Below are 23,180 nucleotides of genomic sequence, written 5' to 3'. Positions count from 1 at the left end.
AAATGTAATAATCTTGAACTTAGAGGTTTAAAATGATTCATTATAAACATAATATGGCATGAAAAATTTAGAAAATTGTCTTTGCGATTTATTTTGCTCAGCTGTGTTCATAAAACATTTGAAAAAGATGGAAAATCAAAAATATAGTTTAAAATGATCTCACACTAAATTCTAGAAAGAGATATTCATTGCGAATTAAAAGAAAGACAACTGAGTCTCATAAACATCAAATTGTTTTAAGAATGATGGATGGTTACAAACTTATCTATATTTCTAGTGTATTAAAAAAAGTGAAAACAATGATAAAGGAAGTTTCCTGAATCTAATAATTCCTGCAATGGGAACTGTGGGTTCCATTCTAATTTTCTTTTTTTTTTCTGTTTGTGCTTATGTACAAAGTGATGATAATCTTGTAAGAAACAATTTCAAACGTTGAATAGGACAATGAATTAATAGAAGTGTCACATTTAGATATGTATGACATCTTTTCAATTCTGTACAATATTTGTAAGGCCTATAGTAAACACATAACCTTAATTATCATTACAACTTCATCAATATCACTTTATTAATACTGCTACAGGAACACAGCAAACTAGAGAGCCATTCAAAGGGAAATCTACCCTGTTACATCTTATCTCTTAATAAAAACGATGAAACTAATAAGGCAAAATATTATTTGTTAATTCTGGGTGGTGAGTATTTGATGTTTTAATGCTTAAACATGTTAATAACTAAATATGATTTTCTGTTTTGTAAAATATTTAACACAGTGTTTTATTTTAAAAGTCAAACAACATACCAGTAAATATAACCTTCACTTTCATGGAGAAAGCATTATTCAAGAGTTCTATTTATACATGCAAACATGTATGAAAATTGATAGTAGATGATAGATGAAAAGACAGAATAAAATGTTAATGTTAAGTCATACTGTAGATGGCATTATATTAAATGTATTACATTGAACTTATTAGAATTTAGGAGAATAAATAAAAACTGAAAAGAAAATAATGATTTTTAAATAATAATTTATTTACAGAAGGTATTTATTAAATAGTACCTCAGTGTTACTTTCATGTTTGAAGAATAATTAAGTTTGTAGAGTTTAAGCTTCCTTTTAATTGCAGTTTTTATTTCAGAAAGTAAAGCAGATTTCTTCCTTTTTATATGAAATAACTATCTCATCTAGATACCTCTTACCTCACACTATATATTTTCTTTGTAGTAATAGTATATTTACTTTTTAAAGTTTTCTTAACAAAGTAACAACCATAATTACTAAATATATTTAGTTAAAATCCACTAGTTAATTGTATTTACATTTCACTAATGTTACCTTTATCAATTCTTTCAATTTCTTAGTTTTTATGCTGAAACTTTTCTAACTTGGATACATTTTTGAAAAAGTTTTTTTTTCTTCAAGAAGGAATCATAACACATCCCTGAGTTCCTGTATATTTAAGAATGTCTGCCTTTTGCCATTATCAGAAATGATACTATGACTAGATATAATTATCTTGGTTCACATTTATTTTGCCCCATTCCTTTGTAGACATTGCCTCACTGTTTTCTGGTAATTATGGAAATATAGATAATTATTTCTCCCCCAAGTTATGTATTGGCTATATTTGTTCTAAACCAATTTTTCTTGGAATGTGCTCTCCTTTGTTGTACAGCATAATTTATACCCTAATTTCATGGGAATTCTGCTACATCTTGGTATATTCTTCTCCTGTTCAACTGTACTTTTTGGTCAATTTATTTGTTTATCTCTGTAACATCACTTGGCCATTGAGTTCTTACTTTATATTCTATTCAAATTCCACAGCAAAGTAATATAACAAGTCAGGGAAAATATTAATCTATTATTTTATTTCTCCAAAGTTTATTTTAGATAGGGGGATACATGTGCAGATTTGTTACATGGGTATATTGCACCCAGGTAATGAGCAGAGTGCCTCACAGGTAGTTTTTTATTGAGACTTTCTTCCTTTCCTCTCTGCTCCAGTATGCCACAGGGTTTATTGTTCCCATGTTTATATCCATTTGTACTCAACGTTTAGCTTCCACTTATAAGTGAAAATATGTGCTATTTGGCATTGTGTTCCTGCATTAATTTGGTTAAAATAATGGCCTCTAGTTCCATCCATGTTGCTGTGAAAGGCATGATTTCATTCTTTTATATGGCTGTGTAGTATTCCAAGGAGTGTATGTACCACATTTTTTAATCCAATTCATGATTGATGGGCACCTAGGTTGAATACATGGCTTTGCTATTGTGAATACCATGGTGATGAATATGTGTCTTTTTAATATAATGACCTATTTTATTAAAGTATATAGACATTAATGAGATTGCTGGTCAAATGGTGGTTTTATTTTTAGTTCTTTGAGAAATCTCCAAACTTCTTTCCACAGTGGTTGAATTTATATTAGTGCTCCCTTTTTGTCTGCAGTCTCACCAGCATCTGTTCTTTCTCAACTTTCTAATAATTACCATTCTGACTGGTGTGAGACAGTATCCCATTGCAGGTTTTATTTGTATTTCTCTGATGATTAGTGATGATGACCATTTTTCATATGTTTGTTGGCTGCTTGTATATCTGCTTTTGACAAGTGTCTATTCACATTCTTTGCCCATTTTATAATGGAGTTAGTTGGTTTTTGCTTGTTGATTTAAGTTCCTTATAGAATCTGGATATTAGACCATTTTCAGATGCATAGTTTGCAGATATTTTCTTTCATTCTGTAGAATGTCTCTTTACTCTGCTGATACTTTCTGTTGCTGTGCACAAGGTGTTTAGTTTAATTAGGTTCCACTTGTCCATTTTTGGTTTTGTTGCAATTGCTTTTGAGAACTTGGCCAGAAATTATTTGCAATGGTCATTGTCAAGAAGGGTATTTCCTAGGGTTTCTTCTAGAGTTTTTACAGTTGTAGGTCTTACATTTAAGTCTTGAATCTATCTTGAGTTAATTGTTGTATATAGTTAACCAGTTATTGCAGCACCATTTATTGAATAGGAATTCTTTTCTCCATTAATTGGTTTTGTTGACCTTGTCAAAGATCAGATTGAAGGTGTGTGACTTTATTTCTGGGCTCTCTAGGAAGTTCTATTGGTCTATATGTCTGTTTTTGAACCAACACTATGCTGTTTTGGTTACTATAGCCTTTCAGTGTAAAGTTGGATAGTGTGATGGCTAAGACTTCGTTCTTTTTATTTAAGATTGCCTTGGCTACTTGGGCTCCTTCTTGGTTCCATACGAATTTTAGCATAGTTTTTTTTCCAATTATGTGAACAATATCACTGGTAATTTGATAGAAATAGCATTGTCTCTATAATTACTTTAGGCAGTATGACCATTTTATTGATATTGACTTTTCCAATCTGTGAGCATGGAGTATTTTTCTATATATTTATATCGTCTCTTACTTCTTTCAGCAGTATTTTGTAGTTTTCCTTGAAGAGATCTTTCACCTCCTTGGTTAGCTGTATTCCTAAGTATTTCATTTTATTTGTGGCTATTGTAAATGAGATTGTGTTCTTGATTTGACTCTCAGCCTAAGTGCAATCGATGTATGGTAATGCTACTGGTTTTTATACTTTGCTTTTGTATCTTGAAACGTTGCTAAAATCATTTATCAGTCCTAGTAGCCTTTTAGCAAAGCCCTTATGGTTTTCTAAGTTCAGAATCATATCACCAGGGAAGAGAGATATTTTGACTTCTTCTTTTTCTATTTGGATGCCTTTTATACCAACAAAAATTAAAATGGACAATGAAGGGCATTGCATAATGATAAAAATTCCAAACAAACAAGAAGACTTAAGTACCCAAAATATATATACACCTGTTCCTCTTGGCCTACAAAAAGACTTAGACAACTAGACAATAATTGTGGGAGTCTTCAACACCTCACCAACAGCATTAAAGAGATCATCAAGTCGGAAAACTACAAAGAAACTCTGGACTTAAACATAACAGCCGGGCGTGGTGGCTCAAGCCTGTAATCCCAGCACTTTGGGAGGCCAAGACGGGCGGCCTCCCAAATCACAAGGTCAGGAGATTGAGACCATCCTGGCTAACCCTGTGAAACCCCGTCTCTACTAAACAATACAAAAAACTAGTCGGGAGAGGTGGTGGGTGCCTGTAGTCCCAGCTACTCAGGAGGCTGAGGCAGGAGAATGGCGTAAACCTGGGAGGCGGAGCTTGCAGTGAGCTGAGATCTGGCCACTGCACTCCAGCCTGGGTGACAGAACAAGACTCCATCTCAAAAAAAAAAACATAACACTTGACCAATAGGACTGATAGACATCTATAGAACACCCCACCCAAAACACACAAAAATATACATTATTCTCATCTGCACATAAAACATGTGCTAAGATTGACCACTTGCTTGGTATAAAGCAAGTCTCAATTAATTAATTAATATTGAAATTATATCAAGTCCACTCTTGGACCACAGTGTAATAAAAATAGAAACTAACATCAAAAAAAAAAATCTCAAAACTACACAAACCCATGAATATTAAACAAGTTACTGCTGAATAACTTCTCGAAGATTATCAGAACTAAGGCAGAAATAAAAAAATTCTTTGAAATTAATGAAACTAGGGATACAACTAACCAAAATGTTTGGAATGCAGTTAAAGCAATGTTAAAAGAAGAGTTTATATCCCTTAATGCCTTCTGCAAAAAGTTAGAAATATCTCAAATTAACAGTCTAACTTTGCATCTAAAGGAAATAGAAAAAAAAATAAACAAACCAATCCAAAGTTATCAGAATTAAAGAAGTAAATTAGAGTGGGTCTTGATGAAATTGAGATGCAAAAATTCATACAAAAGATCAATGAAACCACGAGTTTGTTCTTCCAAAAATAAAAGCAAGATCGATAGACCACTAGCTAAATCAGCACAGACAAAAAGATCCAAATAAATACAATCAGAAATGACAAAGATGACATTACAACGGATCCCTCAGAAATACAAACCATCCTCAGAGAATACTATGAATAACTCTATGCTCACCAATTAGAAAATCTAGAGGAAATGGGTAAATTCCTGGAAACACATAATCTCCCAAGATTGAATGAGAAAGGATGAAATGCTGAACAGATCAATATTCAGGAGAGGTTCCAAGATGGCTGAATAGGAACAGCTCCAGTCTACAGCTCTCAGTGTGAGCGATGCAGAAGATGGGTGATTTCTGCATTTGTTTTATTTTTTGAGATGGAGTCTTGCTCTGTCGCCCAGGCTGGAGTGCAGTGGCCGGATCTCGGCTCACTGAAATGTCCGCCTCCCGGGTTTTACGCCATTCTCCTGCCTCAGCCTCCCGAGTAGCTGGGACTACAGGTTCCCGCCACCTCGCCCGGCTAGTTTTTTGTATTTTTTTAGGGTTTCACCGTGTTAGCCAGGATGGTCTAGATCTCCTGACCTTGTGATCCGCCCATCTCGGCCTCCCAGAGTGCTGGGATTACAGGCGTGAGCCACTGTGCCCGGCCGATTTCTGCATTTCCAACTGAGTTACCGAGTTCGTCTCACTGGGGCTTGTCTGACAATGGGTGCATGACAGCGGGTGCACCCCACAGACCGTGAGCTGAAGAAGGGCGAGGCATCACCTCACCCAGGAAGCACAAGGGGTTGGGAAATTCCCTTTCCTAGCCAAGGGAAGCTGTGACTGATGGCACCTGGAAAATTGGGCCACTCCCACCCTAATACTGCGCTTTTACAATGGTCTTAGCAAATGGAACACCAGGAGATTATATCCGGCACCCAGCGCAGAGGGTCGCACGCCCACAGAGCCTTGCTCACTGCTAGCACAGTGGTCTGAGATCAAACTGCAAGGTGGCAGTGAGGCTGGGGGAGGGGTACCCGCCATTGCTGAGGCTTGAGTAAGTAAACAAAGCAGCTGGGAAGCTCAAACTGGGTGGAACCCACCGCAGCTCAAGGAGGCCTGCATGCCTCTGTAGACTCCACCTCTGGGGGCAGGGCATAGCTGAACAAAAGGCAGCAGAAACTTCTGCAGACTTAAATGTCCCTGTCTGACAGCTTTGAAGAGAGTAGTGGTTCTCCTGGCATGGAGTTTGAGATCTGAGAAGGGACAGACTGCCTCCTCAAGTGGGTCCATGACCCCTGTGTAGCCTAACTGGGAGAAACCTCCCAGTAGGGGCTGACTTGACACCTCATACAGCCGGGTGCCCCTCTGGGACAAAGTTTCCAGAGGAACAATCAGGCAGCAACATTTGCCATTCTGCAATATTTGCGGTTCTGCTGTTGCTATTGCTATTTCAGGCAAATAGGGTCTGGAGTGGACCTCCAGCAAAATCCAACAGACCTACAACTGAGGGTCCTGACTGTTAGAAGGAAAACTAACAAACAGAAAGGACATCCACACCAAAACCCCATCTATACATCACCATAATCAAAAACCAGAGCAGAAAAGCTGAAAATTCTGAAAATCCCAGCGCCTCTTCTCCTCCAAAGGAATGCAGCTCCTTGCCAGCAATGGAACAAAGCTGGACAGAGAATGACTTTGATAAGCTCAGAGAAGAAGGCTTCAGAAGATCAATAATAACAAACTTCTCTGAGCTAAAGGAGGATGTTCGAATCCATCACAAAGAAGCTAAAAATCTTGAAAAAAGATTGGACAAATGGCTAACTAGAACAAACAGCGTAGAGAAGAACTTAAATGACCTGATGGAGCTGAAAACCATGGTACAGGAATTACATGACACATGTACAAGCTTCAGTAGCTGATTCAATCAACTGGAAGAAAGAGTAGCGGTGATTGAAGATCAAATGAATGAAATGAAGCAGGAAGAGAAGTTTAGAGAAAAAAGAGTAAAAAGAAAGGAACAAAACCTCCAAGAAATATGGGACTATGTGAAAAGACCAAATCTACATCTGATTGGTGTACCTGAAAGTGATGGGGAGAATGGAACCAAGTTGGAAAATACTCTGAAGGATATTAACCAGCAGAACTTCCCCAACCTAGCAAGGCAGGCCAATATTCAAATTCAGGAAATACAGAGAAAGCCACAAAGATACTCCTTGAGAAGAGCAACTCCAAGATACATAATTGTCAGATTCACCAAAGATGAAGTGAAGGAAAAAATGTTAAGGGCAGCCAGAGAGAAAGGTAGGGTTACCCACAAAGAGAAGCCCATCAGACTAACAGTGGATTTCTTGGCAGAAACTCTACAAGCCAGAAGACAGTGGGGGCCAATATTCAACATTCTTAAGGAAAAGAATTTTCAACTGAGAATTTCATATCACTTGATCAAGGCATTATTCCTGGGATGCGAGATTGGTTCAACATATGCAAATCATGAATGTAATTCACCATATAAACAGAATTAAAAACAAGAGCCATATGATCATCTCAATAGACACAGAGAAAGCTTTTGATAAACTCCATTATCCCTTCATGATAAAATCCCTCAACAAACTAGGCATCAAGGAACATACTTCAAAATAAAAAGAGCTGTCTATGACAATCTGCAGCCAGTATTATGCTGAATGGGCAAGAGGTTTTCCGTGAAATCTGAAACAAGACAAGGATGCCCACTCTCATCACTCATTCAACCTAGTACTGGAATTCCTAGCCAAAGCAATCAGGCAAGATAAGTAACTGAAAGGCATCTATTTTCTCAGGATAACTTTTCCTCCACATAGAAGAAAAATGGAGTAAGTTTTTATTTTTGTGAATAAGTGATTCTGGAGGAAAATAAAAGATCTCTAGAGAGATATTGTTGATTCATTCTGATGAGCTAATAGCTGCAGGCATCCAGATGAAATCCACCAGATGAAAGACCCATCTGAGTCTATGATATAAACAATTAACAATATTCCCAGCAAAGTAGCACTGACTTGAGGATATGATCCAATAAAAACAAAAGAATTCTACCTCAGGAAGGTTATCTCAAAGTGACTTCAGGAAGAGACTGATTATTACATCTGATTCACAATCAGCTCTTAATTATTTCATCTTTAATCCTGAAATAAGAATACATTGAGTATCCTCACTTGTAAACAGGCAAAAACATATTTTTCTTCCACATAAATATTTAATACAGAAATTTTTTCATAAACCTATTTTATTTCAAAAGTATTTTATTTATTTATTTATTTATTTTTGAGAGGGAGTCTTGCTCTGTTGCCCAGGCTGGAGTGCAGTGGTGCCATCTCCACTCACTGCAAACTCCACCTCCCAGAAGCACACCATTCTCCTGCCTCAGCCTCCCAAGTGGCTGGGACTACAGGCACCCACCACCATGCCTGGCTAATTTTTTGTACTTTTAGTAAAGATGGGGTTTCACTGTGTTAGCCAGGATGGTCTCGATCTCCTGACCTTGTGATCTGCCCACCTTGGCCTCACAAAGTTCTGGGATTACAGGAGTGAGCCACCACACCCGGCGGTTTGTTTATTTTTTTAAGTAACACAAGTAACTACGTTGGTTTCATATTTAAAAACATGGTAGTTTCTAAAAATTTAGTATTGAAATAAAATACACTTCATAATCAAACACAGGTATTTTCTATCTGTAGACAATGGAAACATTGGTTTTAATGTACTTGCACATTATTTTGTCCTAGGAACTCTTTAATGGGCCTAAAACATTGTTGTCCGTGAAAGGATTTGATTATCAATTGCTTAAATATGTCAACTTAAGTGATTAGTTACCTTCTGAATCTAAGAGATTTTGATAGTTAAATAATTTATAATAAATACTTATTAATTTCCTTCTACACATAAGTTACTGAATAATACAGACACTCTCTGTGGCTCATTAAAATTATCAGCCAACATGAGGTTGTTGGACTTGGTTAAAATGAGGGTTTGGGAAATGAAAATTCACTCGTATTCTTTACTGTTAAGGCAGAAAATTATTATTTAAAATTGAATTATTTTGGAGTACATGAACCTATTTATCTTCTGAAGACAATTTGAATTTTGGTCGTAGATGCTTAGAACACATCTGGCATAAAGGATAAGTGAAATGATAAATCATTAGACAACCTGCAAAGGGTCACAGTGGAGCATGTGCCCATGGATGAATTTGAGGACTGTACCCTGGGGAGCGTGGAGACATGTTTGGCCTGCTGCTTTAATTTGTCTGTACATGATTTGATAAGCAAACAAAAGGATATGGGAAGCTGAATTCTCTAAGTGTGCCAAGGCTGCAATCAAGCCCTTCACCCATTCTTTCCAGCTGCCACCTTTGTGACAGCTGCAGATGCAGAAGAGCTGGATGCTATGCCAAGGTAAAAAAGGCACAGCAGCCAGAAAAAAAAATATGAACTACAAGAATGTAAACCACAGATGCTAGGTTGGAAGAATACACAGAAATGCAAAAAAAAAAAAAAAAGAAAGAAAGAAACAAACAAACAACAACAACAACAAAAAAACAAACAAAAGCACAAAATATTCCTAGAAAGCAAAAATTAAAACTCAACCTCTTAAATATCTAGATAAGAAATGCTTATGAATTAAAATATACTACTGGTAGTTAATACAAATATTACTGTGAATTGTATGCTAATCATATAGAAACCTAAATATGATAGAAATTGAACTTAGAGGAGAAAAGTCTGTCACTTGTGAGGCAAAATAGTTTGCCAAAGCACACAATAAATTTGAAGCAGGGCTAAAATTATAACCTGCATTTTGTAATTCCTAGTTAATTATATTTTCACTGAAATATGCTGCCTTTCTCCCATCATCATAACATTTTTCTATATCAACAATATGACTCATATCAGTATCATTAATAAAATGCTGCTGTTAGGTGTGTTGTTTAATAAATTTAAATTGTTATTTGATATTTCAATAATATATGAAATAAACATGTAAAACTTTGTTAAATTTCTTATTTTATTGAACAGATAATAGTAATATTAAAATATTTAAATAGTAATGTATATTATCATTTTTCCTGGCACAATATTCTTTTTACTACTCAACCCTTTGGTTGTTTTTGGTCTTGTTTTTTAGTTTCTTAACAATCTGGATATAATATATTCTTAATCCTTTTAAAGAATATTAATTGCATTTTATTCTTTGCATTATTTCTATATGTTTTAGGATCTATGCTCTAGTTTTTATATCCTGTTCTTTCTCTAGCTGCTACTGGTCCTCCTCAAACATCTGTTAGTCCTTGACTAGTATTCCATATTTATAAATGATAAATGAAGGACTATGTTGGTTAGTATTGGCATTGGCATTGTATTATTTTGCAATGGTGGGAGATTGTAAAACACTTAGTTTTCTCTGTATTATTGTGAGAGCTTTAGATGAATTATGCGCAGAATTAATCTAGATTTATCCTGAGTATCTAGAGGGGCAGATAAATTACGTGCAGAATGAAAAAGTGGGCAGGTTCTAAGGAGACAAGGCAGGCTTCTCTTTAAGGTATGTGATTAGGCAGATGTTTAAGACTCTCAAAATCTCTATAATAATAAGGATGCTACCCTGGGATTGGCAGATTAAGTGCAAATGACATACTTTCATATTGAATGGCACTGAATTCTTTAAAAAAAAAAAAGTCTTGTTAAATTTGGAAATTTAAATTATCTTATCCTCTGCTCTCCAATTTCCACAACAAGACACGCCTCTAGAATGGTTATTCAGAAATTATTTCTTGGGTTTATCTAGGGAGAAATGCCTCAGCCCATTGCTCTTTGTATATAAACATATAAATTGTCACACAGTTCTTTAATTCATTACCATGATCTCTTCTCTAACAGCCTGCCACTGAACTCAGTATCTTTATTGCAATTTCTTCTGTGCAAAATGAGTTATACATTCTTCTTCTTAAATATTTAAGTCAGTACATCATCTGCTCTTTCTCCTCCAGAAATTTGTCAGTGTTTCTATTCTGCTGATGGCACTACTTCTTATTATGGACTTATTATTTTGCTATTAATATTTTATATATTTTGCATATATTAACTTTCTCTTCAGTTCTATTTTGTGAAGGAGTAAGGTAAATATATCTACCATCTTGAAACAGATGTTTATTTGCTTTTTACAGTTATTTTTCATTGTTTGCTTTGACCACACATTTGTAAAAAGTATGTAAATCTGCAACCATCATTTGTTGTAGTTTCTGTGTTTACATTATTAGGAATATTTTAACCTCTCTAAAGCCATGCAGTGCTTTTTTGTTATTAAATTTAGTTATTCCAAGGTTTTATCAAATTTTTGTCTTCCTACATGACAATGAGAAACACAATGGGCAAAAGACATACACAATAATCATGGGCATCAACTTGTCATTTCATTGGCTCCACTTGGAAGAAGAATTAGGGTGGAGTTCTGGAGGATATTGTGTAAATTAGCAAAAGATGAACCAAGATATTGTGAACTTGGGTTTGAAATAGATACTCTAAGGGGAATGCAATTAAATTATTTATGGGACATTAGAACCCTATTGTTCTCCCGACTGGCATGCATTATCATCAGTGTAAACAAATTGAATATATTAAAATCTATGTTTAACCTACTGTATTTGGGAGAACTGTTTCCCAAGAGACAATTAAATTATTTATGGGACATTAGAACCCTATTGTTCTCCCGACTGGCATGCATTATAATCAGTGTAAACAAATTGAATATATTAAAATCTATGTTTAACATACTGTATTTGGGAGAACTGTTTCCCAAAAGAAACATGAATGGTGCTTATTTTCTGACTCCATTTGTGATCCAGCTTGGGCTATTATCATCTTGCTAACAGCTTCCATTTTCTGATTTTTACCAAAATATTTCAAATAAATTCCAAAGGATAATTACTAAATATGATATATAGGATTTATGCTTTACATTCTGACTCTGGAGTTTGGGACTCTGTTTAATATTTTTGTGGAAATATACTAAATATGTTCATTTAAATGTCTTTGCAACATGAATATTTTTATTTGTCCAATATTGTGACTCCTTTAAATTGTCCTTCCATAAGTCTAGTTTTGAAAAGTAAATGTATAGTTTAATTTTGTCTATGTATGACACATAAAAAGTGAATGTTGTAGTAATTGTTTTAAAGCCTCTAAGAATTCTTATCCTTTCTCACCGGGCAATCTTCAATCAGTTACATATATAATGAGTGCTATATTTAGAATTGACATCTTGATTCATTGTTACTGTTTTTGGACTCTTTCATTCTTCCTGTCTTTATATGTTTCTATTTATAAACTATGTATCATTTTTTGCAAAACACAGATTGTCTTTAAAACTTTACTAAATTTAAAAAAAGACTTTAGATTATTTAAGCCTATTTTAAAACTAAATTATACTAATAAGTGATATCATAAATAAAACAAAATGTATTGACCAGTCATGCAAAAAATCCCCTACTGCTTTCTGGAGTTTTGTTATTTAATCTGAAATACTCATTACTAATGAATAACAGTAATACACTTTAGCTTACACAGTGAATTTTCTTTACCAAAAACAATAGCTTCTTTTGCTTGCCATTGATAATCTACAGTTGCAGAGACATTTAAATCTTCATTTTCCTTCAACTGTTGTCAAAGTACATCATTTATAAATTCTTCACTCTTTTTTCCCTCATTAACTTCTAACAAATTTTTTATCACAAATACTCTTCCTCTCCTGTCAACTCTTTCATGATCTCACCTACTAATCAGCTGTGTAAGCCAGAAATACGGAAACTATTTTTGAGTCCTTAATTCTCCTAATTTTCAACATTTAATTAATTAATGTAATAGCCAACAGTTTCTATTATTCCCATGTTATCTCCATGTGTACTCCATGTTTAGATCCCATATATAAATGAAGAATTGTGATACGTGGTCTTCTTTTCCTGCGTTAATTTGCTTAGCGTAATGGCCTCCAGTTACATCCATGTTGTTGCAACGGACATGATTTCATTGTTTTTACGGCCGGGTAGTATTCCATGGTGTATATGTACCACATTTTCTTTATCCAATCCACGATTGATAGACTCCTCGGTTGATTCTGTGTCTTTGCTATTGCAAATAGTGCTGTAATGAACATTCAAGTGCATGTGTCTTTTTGTCATAATGACCTATTTTCCTTAAGGTATACACCAAGCGATGGGATTGCTGGGTTGAATGATAGCTCTGTTTTAAGTTCTTTGAGAAATCTCCAAACTTCTCTCTACAGTTGCTGGACTGATTTACACTCCCACCAACAATGTGCAAGCATTCCCTTTGCTCTGTAGCCTTGAGGGATCTGTTGTTTTTGACTTGTTAATAATAGCCATTCTGACTGGTGTTACATAGTATCTCATTGTGGTTTTGATTTGCATTTCTCTGATAGGTAGTGATGTTGAGCATTTTTTCATATGCTTGTTGGCTACTTGTATGTCTTCTTCCCCTTTCCCTTCCCCTTCCTCTTCTTCTTCTTCTTTCTTCCTCTTCGTCTTCTTCCTTCTTCCTTCCTTCTTCCTTCCTTCTTCTCCTTCTTCTTCTTCTTTTCTCTTCCTCTTCCTCTTCTCCTTCTCCTTCTCCTTCTTTCTTTCTTCTTCTTCTTCCTTCCCCTTCCCCTTCCCCTTCCCCTTCCCCTTCCTCTTCCTCTTCTTCTTCTTCTTCTTCTTCTTCTTCTTCTTCTTCTTCTTCTTCTTCTTCTTCTTCTTCTTCTGCTTCTGCTTCTGCTTCTTCTTTCTTCTTCTTCTTCTCTCTGTCATCCAGGCTGGAGTGCAATGGCACGATCTTGGCTCCTCTGCCTCCTGGGTTCCAGCGACTCTCATGCCTAGCTTGCTGCATAGCTGAGATTGCAGGCATGTGTCACCCCACCTGGCTAGTTTTTGCATTTTTAGTAGAGACAGGGTTTCATCATATTGACCAGGCTGGTCTCAAACTCCTGGCCTCAAGTGATCTGTCCCCCTTGACTTCCCAAAGTGCTGGGATTACAGACATGTGCCACCACACCTGGCCTTGTATGTCTTCTTTTGAGAAGTGTCTGTTTATGTCTTTTGCCCATTTTTAATGGGGTTATTTGTTGTCTGCTTGATGATTTGTTTAAATTTCTTATAGATTAGATTTCTCTTAGATGCAGTTTGCAAATATTTTCTCCCATTTTGTAAGTTGTTTGTTTATTGATTGTTTCTTTTGCTGTGCAGAAGCTCTGTAGTTTAATTAGGTCTCATTTGTCAATTTTTGGTTTTGTTATAGTTGTCTTTGGTGTCTTTGTCTTGAAATCTTTGCCAGGGCTGATATTGAGAGAGGTATTTCTTGGGTTTTCTTCTAGAGTTTTTACAGCTTTAGTGTTTACATTTAAGTCTTGATTCCTTCTTGAGTTAGTTTTTGTGTATAGTGAAAGATAGGAGTATAGTTTCATTCTCTACATATGGTTAGCCAGTTATCACCACACCATTTATTGAATAGAGATTCCTTTACCCATTGCTTGTTTTTTGTTGGTCTTGTTGAAAATCATATGGTTGTAAATCTGTAGCTTTATTTCTCAGTTTTCTATTCCGTTCCATTGGTCTATGTGTCTGTTTTCGTACCAGTACCAAGTTTTTTTGGTTATGGTTGCTTTATAGTATAGCTTGAAGTTGGTTAGTGTGATGTCTCTGGCTTTATTCTTCTTGCTTAGGATTGCTGTGGCTATTTGGACTCTTTTTTGGTTCCATATGAATTTTTTTGGTCTATTCGGGTTTTCAATCTCTTCCTGATTCAATCTCAGTAGATTGTGCATTTCCAGAAATTTATTCATTTCCTCTATATTTTCTAATTTGTGTACATAGAATTGTTCATAGTATTCTCTGAGGATATTTTCTATTTTTGTGGGATCCGTTGTAAAGTCATCTTTAACATTTCTGACTATACTTATTTGGATCTTCTTGTTTTTTCTCTGTTAATCTAGCTGGTGGTCTATCAATCTTTCTTATATATTTTTTGAAGAATCAACCCAATTTCATTGATTTTAAAATTACAGGTGTGAATCATCGTTCCCAGCCCAATTTTTTGTATGGCTTTTGGATCTCAACTTTATTAAGTTCTTCTGTACTTTTAATTATCTCTTTTCTTCTGCTAGCTTTGGGAATGGTTTGTGTTTTATTTCTAGTTCATTTAGGTGCAAAGTTAGATTGCTAATTTGAAATCTGACTTCTTGATAAAGGTATTTGGTTCTATAAACTCTCCTCCTAGCACTGCTTTAACTGCATCCCAGAGGTTTTGGTAGGTTGTGAACCAACTTTCATTAAATTAATTACAAAGAATTTTTAAATTTCTCCCTTAGTTTTGATGTTCAGGAGTTATTCAGCAGCAAGTTGTTTAATTTTCATGAAGTTCTGTAGTTTTGAGAGATCTTCTTCATATTGGTTTCTATTTTTATTGCACTGTTGTCCAAGAATGTGCTTGGTATAATTTCAATTTGTATTAATTGATTGAGACTTGCTTTATGACCAAGCACGTGGTCAATCCTAGAATATGCTCCATGTGGAAATAAGAAAAATGTACATTCTGTGGTTGTCACATGGAGTGTTCTGTTGATGTCTATTATGTCTGTTTGGTCAAATGTCAAGTTTAATTCCAGAATTTTCTTAGTTTTCTGCCTCAATAATCTGGCTAACTCTGTCAGTGAGTTGTTGAAGTTTCCCAGAGTCATTGTGGTTCTCTAAGTCTTTTTTTAGACTTAGAAGTTATTTTATGAATATGGTGCACCACTGTTGGATGTGTATATATTTAGTAGAGTTAAGACTTCTTGTTGGATTGTACCTTTTATCATTATGTAATGTCTGCCTTTGTCCTTAATTTTCAGTGATTTAAAATCTGTTTTATATAAGAACAGTGACTTCAGCTCTTCTTTGTTTCCCATTTGCATGGTAAGTCTTACTGTCTGCCTTTATTTTGAGCCTTGGTTGTTGTTATATGCAAGATGGGTCTCTTGAAGACAGAAGATAGCTGAGTCTTTGTATTCAGCATGGTACTCAATGTCTTTTAAGTGATGTGTTTAGCTTATTTACATTCTGAATTAATTTTGATATGTGAGATTTTGATCCTGACATTGTGTTGTTAGGCGGTTATTTTGTAGGCTTGATTATATGATTGTTTTATAGTACCTTGGGCTATGTGCTTAAGTGTGTTTTATGGTAGCAGGTGTCATTTGTTTAGTTCCATGTTTAGCACTCTCTATAAAACCTCTTATAAATCTGGTCTAGTTGAAATATATTCCCTCAATGTTCACTTGTCTGATAATTTTATTTCTTCTTCCCTTATGAAGCTTAGATTGAAGGAATATAAAATTGTTGGTTGGAATTTTTTTTCTTTAATGATGCTGAAAATTGGCCCCCAATGTCTCCTGGCTTTTAAGGTTTCTGCTGAGAGTTCTGTTGTTTCCCTAATGAGGTTTCCTCTGTATGTGGCTTGACCCTTTTCTCTAGCTGCCTTTAAGAGTTTCGTTTGTTTTGACCTTGGTGAGTGTGATGATTATATGCCTTGGGGTGGTTGTCTTGCATAGTACCTCACTGGAGTTTTCCCCAGAAGCACACTTCTAAGGATATTTTATGTATCTTCATCCACAACTGTGATAAAATGGCCATAGTAGCTGCAGGAGAGACCGAGTAGGTGAGTACTATTTCTCTCTACCAATTGCTAGTAGTAAAGAAGAAGGGGGACATCAGAAATTAGGAATGCGATTAGAGAGTTTCCCAAAAGTCAAAAGATTCCTTCTATAATTTATTTCTCTGTTCCTCAGTACAGTTGCAACAATAAAATCTCTTTTAATCTATCAATAGCTTATGCTTTCCAAAGTTTACAAAGCAATCAGTTTTATATATACTCTGTTCTCTTGGAAAAACTCTTTGAAAGTTTACCCAAATATATCTGTCTTCTACCTGAGAACATATGTAAAATCAGTAATCCTAAAACATTCTCCTTCTTCAAGAAATCTAAAGTTAATGTGAAATCAGAATCCAGATAAACTAATTTCCCAGGTTCTTTTTCTCCTCTAGACACATCACATTTCATCTACTCCAGAGCCCTTCCTCACAGATCTGAGTTGTACAATCCCCTATCTGTATCTGTAATTTTTAAAATCCGTTAGTCTGATACATTATAAGAATTTACAAAATCATAATTTGCTTTCTATATACACTTTTCTAGTATCTAAAGTTGTGCCAAATTTTAAAAGCCTCATGACATATTTTGGTAAATTATTCAAATTGTGTACTATTTGGTTATTTTATTGCTATTTATCATTCTCCATCAATCTGAAAACCTCACTCTTTTTTTCTGTTGGGAGCTGACATAGCAAGTTTCATTAAACTAAGCTTTTGAATTCAATGGTTACACACTTTCCTGTCCACAATTTTTCTTTCTTTGGCTACTTTACAATAGTTTCTTATTTTAGCCAGCTTTACTATTAATTTATTTTATCATTTCCTGTAAATGCAAATATCAGTACATAAATATCTGAATACAGTGATATGGACAGAGTTTAATATTTGTTCAAGTTTTTTGTTTTGTTGGTTAATATAATAGTGACATACAATAAAATGAACAAATCCCAGGTGTACACTGGCTGAGTTTTGATGAATGATATTCCTAACTCGAATCTTATCAAGATAGAGACAACTATTGTCACCTCAGATATTGCCTTAATCTTACCTCCCACTCAATTCTTATTCACACCCTTTCAAAGGCAATCATTATTATAACTTTTTTTCTGATAAGCATTAGTTTCATCTGTTCTACAAATTCATATAAATGAAATCATTCAGCATACACTCTGGACAAGGCTGATTTCAACATTTTTAAATATTTTTATATAAAAATATAATATTTTTAAAAATATTTATCCATGCTGTTTTGTGTATCACTAATTTGTTCACTTTCATTGCTGAGTAGGAGTACATGGTATGAATTATCACATTTGTTTAACAATTTTCCTTTTCAAGGACACCTAGGCTGTTCACTTTTTTTTGGCTATTACTAAAGTTGCTGTGAATATTCATAACACTTCTTTTTTGAAAATAAGTTTTCATTTCTTTTGAATAAAGCCAAGGAAGAGAAGGCTATGTCATGGATTGTTTATTTTTTACTTAAAAAGAGGAAAACAACTCCCAGATTTTCTTCTAAAGTGGTTTTAGCATTTTATCTTCAACCATGTATGATAGGACATGTTATTCAATGTTTCTGTCAACATTTGAAGTTGACAGTCTTTTTTGCTGCAGCCATTCTGATGGATGTGTAGTAGTAATTTATTGTAGTTTTAATTTGTGTTTCCCTGATGACTAATGAGGTTGATCTGTGCTGCCTAGACTTGGCTTCACATGGTTTCAGAGTCAGCTAGAGATTTTATCAGAATTTATACATAGAATTTGGAGCTCCTCATCCCTGTATTTTTTAATCTAACATTTCCATTAAAATTTCTTTCATATTTTCTCTGAGCCAGTATCAAATGTATTGGGGCATTTCTCTTGTATCTGCTATAGGCAACTATTCCATCAGTCCAACTAGTCTAGCAATCCCGTTCATTTCTGCAACTCTTTTACCTCTCAGTCAAGTAAGAAATTTTAAAGGAGGATAACTGACTCAGGTTGGGGAACTGTAGAACACAGTATTATGTTTACAATGTACTAAATGTTTGTTGGAGAAATGAACTCCGAACATTGGTTTTGCCTAAACTTACCACAGCTACTGAATCCTTCCACATGGGTAGGATTAGTGAAATCTTGTATTTTTAATGCTTAAATATAACTTAAACTAGTGTAAGTAAAAAATGAAAAAATATTTACTATATGTTTGGAAAATTTTTAAATGTACATGATAATTTAATATTTTAGATCAAAGGAAGTGGAAACTTTAATTTCAATTTAATTTTAAAATTCAGAATTTAATTCTGGAGAGAGAATGGGGAACAAAATGGGTGCACATAAAATAAGTACAATATGCAAAATGATTTCCATCTGCAAAAAAGAAAAGATTTGAGGAGATACAATATTTTACATTTGTACATATATGGCAACAAGAATAAATATGTCTTAAATTTTTATTCAAATTAATATTTTATGAATCTTTGTTTAGCCTATGAATCTTTGTTTAGCCTATGATTAAAATCAATTTCAAAATCATATTTCTTGTTTCCATTTTCATATAAAATGGACTTTATATCTTATGTATTAATGTTGGCACAGCTAATCCAAGTTTTAGAAATAATATATATTATTTAACTTAAATAACAAATAAATCTTAAACAGTGATCCTTTTACAGGTATATTGCTTTTATTATATATGTAATTATTCTACAAGTATATCATTTTGATTATATATTTTACAATAGATTAAATGAAAACAATGCAATTATATTTTCAACTTACTCCATGAGTATTTTAATACAATGAAAATCATATTAAACTTAACACCACAGTGGAAAAAGGTCTTTCTATTTAGCAAAACTGCATCTTCCTTATGGTTCTAATTTCATAAAGCTTTTCCCATATCCTCACTTCATCTGATGATTTCCTGACATGTCATTCACTGAGAATTAATTACATGTTATCTTGTGATCTCTCTTTTATTTGTAGTATTATTTCTATTTTTCATATAGATATGTCCTGTTCCCCTAAATGAACTTAATATTCTCAGAGAGCTTATGTAGTAATTAAAGCTATTCCCATGCAGGAACACATAAGAGACATACACATGTGGTCTGTTGACTGCATATAAAAATGAAATATATCTTTGTTTAAAAACATAAGATACCTCTTCTAATATCATTTTAAGTGCTTAAATAAATTTTCAGCACTTAATTTAAATTCAGCATTGAAATTAAATAAAGTTGAATGTAAAAATGTCAGCTTTTACACTGACAACCAAAAGTTATGTTTTGTCAGTGTAAAAGTTGAATTGATAGGAGGCTAAAACAAAGATTTGGTATGAAAGCCAGCCAATGTCAGATTAGGTATGTCACAGGGAAGACAGTCAATATGTTAGTTCTGGGAGAAAAAATTCAAGGAAGGCAAGAACTTCCACATTTTAAACCTGAGATAGATGCTAGTGCTATTCCAAAGTATTACAGAAAGCTGAAGGCCCAGTAAATATTACCCTAAATAAGAACAGAGTATAAGGTGATTTTAAGGCTATTGCTTTTTGAATTTCTTAAAACCTCAATTATTATTGTTATTATTATTATTTCAAATGGGGTCTTGCCGTGTTGCTGAGGCTGGACTAGAACTCCTGGACTCAAGGGATCCTCCTGTCTAAGCCTCCTGGATAGCTGGGACTACAGGCACACGCCACCATGCTCAGCCTAACTCAATTTTTATTTCCTGCTTTGGTGCTTATCACAAAAATTAATGATAATTCACAGCAAGAGGTACATAAAATTATATATAGTCATCCACCACATAATGACGTTTTGACCAATAATAAACTACATATATGATGGCAGCCCTTTAACATTATAATGAAGCTAAAAATCTCCTATCACCTAGTGATGTTGTAACAATCATAAGTCATATCGCAGCTCATTACTCACATGTTTTTGGTAATGTCAGTGTAAATGAACCTATTGCACTGCCAGTCAAAGTATAGTACATACAATTATGTACAGTACATAATACTTGTCAATGAAAATTAATAACTATGTTACTGGTTTCTGTATTTACTATACTATAATTTTATCATTATTTAAAAGTGTACACCTTGGGCTTATAAAATAAATGTGTTAATTGCAAAACAATCTCCAACAGTTCTTTCATGAGGTGTTCTAGAAGAAGGCATTATTATACTAGGAGATGACAGTTTCATGTGAGTGATTGCCCGTAAAGACCTTTCAGTGGGACAAGATATGGAGGCGGAAGACAGTGATATTGATGATCCTGATCCTGGGCAGTCCTAGGCTAACATGCATGTTTATGTCTTTGTTTTTAACACAAAAGTTTTACAAGAAAAAAATCAAAATGCTAAACATAGAAAAAAGCTTATACTGTAAGGACATAAAGCAAATGTTTTTGTACAGCTGTACAATGTGTTTGGGTTTTAAGCTATGTTATTATAAAAAAGTCAAGAAGTTAAAAAAATTTTCAGTGATTTAAAATCTGTTTTATATGATATAAGAACAATGACTTCTGCTCTTCTTTGTTTCCCATTCAAACATAATTATATAATATATATATGGAGAGTTATGCTTTTCCATCCACACAAAAACCTTGTTGATTCTCTAGAATATGTAAAAATAGCACATTAAATTCTGAATTATAAATTTATTTAGTGCTAAGTATATATGGCTTGCTTGTGTTTGAAAGTGCTGTGATGTTTAAATTTAGATATTATAAAATACAGATGTGTTATAAAAACCCTCACAGACTATAAGTTTTAATAAAAATATTAAATTATTTCCTCACTATTGCTCATGTCTTCTCATCCTCTCAAATTTGTGAGGGGAATCCCAGCATTATTGAAGAGCTCTGTAGTCACCCTTTACTGTAGGTCAGAAATTACAATGGTAACTGCTGCAATAAAACAGGAATGTCTAAATGCAATGGGGATAATAGGATCCTAAGTGGCATGGTGCAAGTGGTGGCACTTAATTACTAAACACAAGGCAAGCATGATTACTTTAACAGACAGGAGATGCAAAGCTGTGATCAGCAGATTGACTCACAGAGATCTATGATGTTGGCTAGTTGACCATGGCTTCCCTAGAAAAAATATAGATGGCAGTCTCTTAAATTCTTTTTTGATCTGTGTAAATGAGGAGTTCTGGATCTACCAAACAGAAATGTAACTTGTCACCAAAATGGACTCATGGCCCCTTAACTATTTCCATTATTGAGCAGTTTATATACCAAGAATCTCTTGGTTGAAAAGAAGGCTGGGTTCCCTTAAGGCTGGGTCATATTGAGGAAGGACATAATTTTAACATATATATTTTTATTTCAAAAGCTTTTGAGGTACAAGTGGGTCTTGGTTACAGGGATGAATTGTATAGTGATGAAGTCTAAGATTTTAGTGCAGTTTTAATGTAGGTTTTTCCAAACTCCCACCCTCCCTACTTCTAAGTCTCCAGTAGCCATTGTACCACTCCACATGCCTTTGCACACGCAAAGCTTAGCTCTCACTTATAAGTAAGAACATATAGTATTTGGTTTTCCATTCCCAAGTTACTCCACTTAGGATAATGGCCTCCAGCTCTATACAAATTGTGCAATAGATATTATTTTATTCATTTTATGGTTGAGTAGTATCCCATATTACATATATATGTAATATATATGCTATATATATATATATATATTACATCTTATTTATCCACTTATCTGCTGTTGGGCACTTAGGTTGGTCCCATATGTTTGCAATTGTGAATTGGGTTGTAATAAATATATGCGTGCAGGCATCTTTCTGACATAATGATGACTTTTCCTTTGGGTAGATACCCAGTAGTAGGATTGCTGGATCGAATGGTAGATCTACTTTTATTTCTTTACAAATCTTCATACTGTTTTTCATAGAAGTTTTACTACTTTACATTCCCAGCATTGTATAAGCAGTCCCTTTTGGCCACATCCATGCCAACATCTATTTTTTTTTTTTTTTTTACTTTTTAATCATGGCCATTTTGGTTGTGATAAGGTGGTATCTCATTGTGGTTTTAAGTTGCATTGAAGAAGGACATAATTTAATGAAGAAAATGCTAGATCCCTTAAAGAAGGATGTAATTATTTTCACATAATTAAGTACCTGCAAAAATAATGGTTACAGTGATTATCAAGGTTATGCAAAATAAAACATGATAAATTAAAAATGAAAGCAAATCTGAAACATGTTCACAATATTTAGACCTATTAGAGGATAATACGATCATATTTGAAATGAGGCACCTATGTAAATCAGGACACATGGAATAATTTAATCCATGATTATAAACGTTATCTGAATTTTCTCACTTAAATAAAACAGTATATTTTTTCTATCTTCAAAATCACAGCAAGAAACAATAGTTCTAATGGTCTTTTAAATTTGGCTAGAATTTTGAAAAATTACTGTGTTCAGTATGGAATTCCTGAGCCAAAATGAAAATATTATGAGCACCTTCTATGAGTCAGTAATTGAAAACAAGTTCACTACTTTTTGTGTAAAGAATTCAAATACATTTAGAAGAAATATTTATAAGTCAACTAAAACCCTTGACACTGTTAACCAAGAGAAGGAGACAGACACCTACTGAAACTTAGTAAATATGACAT

This window comes from Colobus angolensis, unplaced genomic scaffold, assembly GCF_000951035.1.
Source record: "Colobus angolensis palliatus isolate OR3802 unplaced genomic scaffold, Cang.pa_1.0 Scaffold153, whole genome shotgun sequence".
Lineage (NCBI taxonomy): Eukaryota > Metazoa > Chordata > Mammalia > Primates > Cercopithecidae > Colobus > Colobus angolensis.
The sequence above is the reverse complement of the archived record's forward strand: the minus strand, read 5'-3'. Positions refer to the sequence as shown.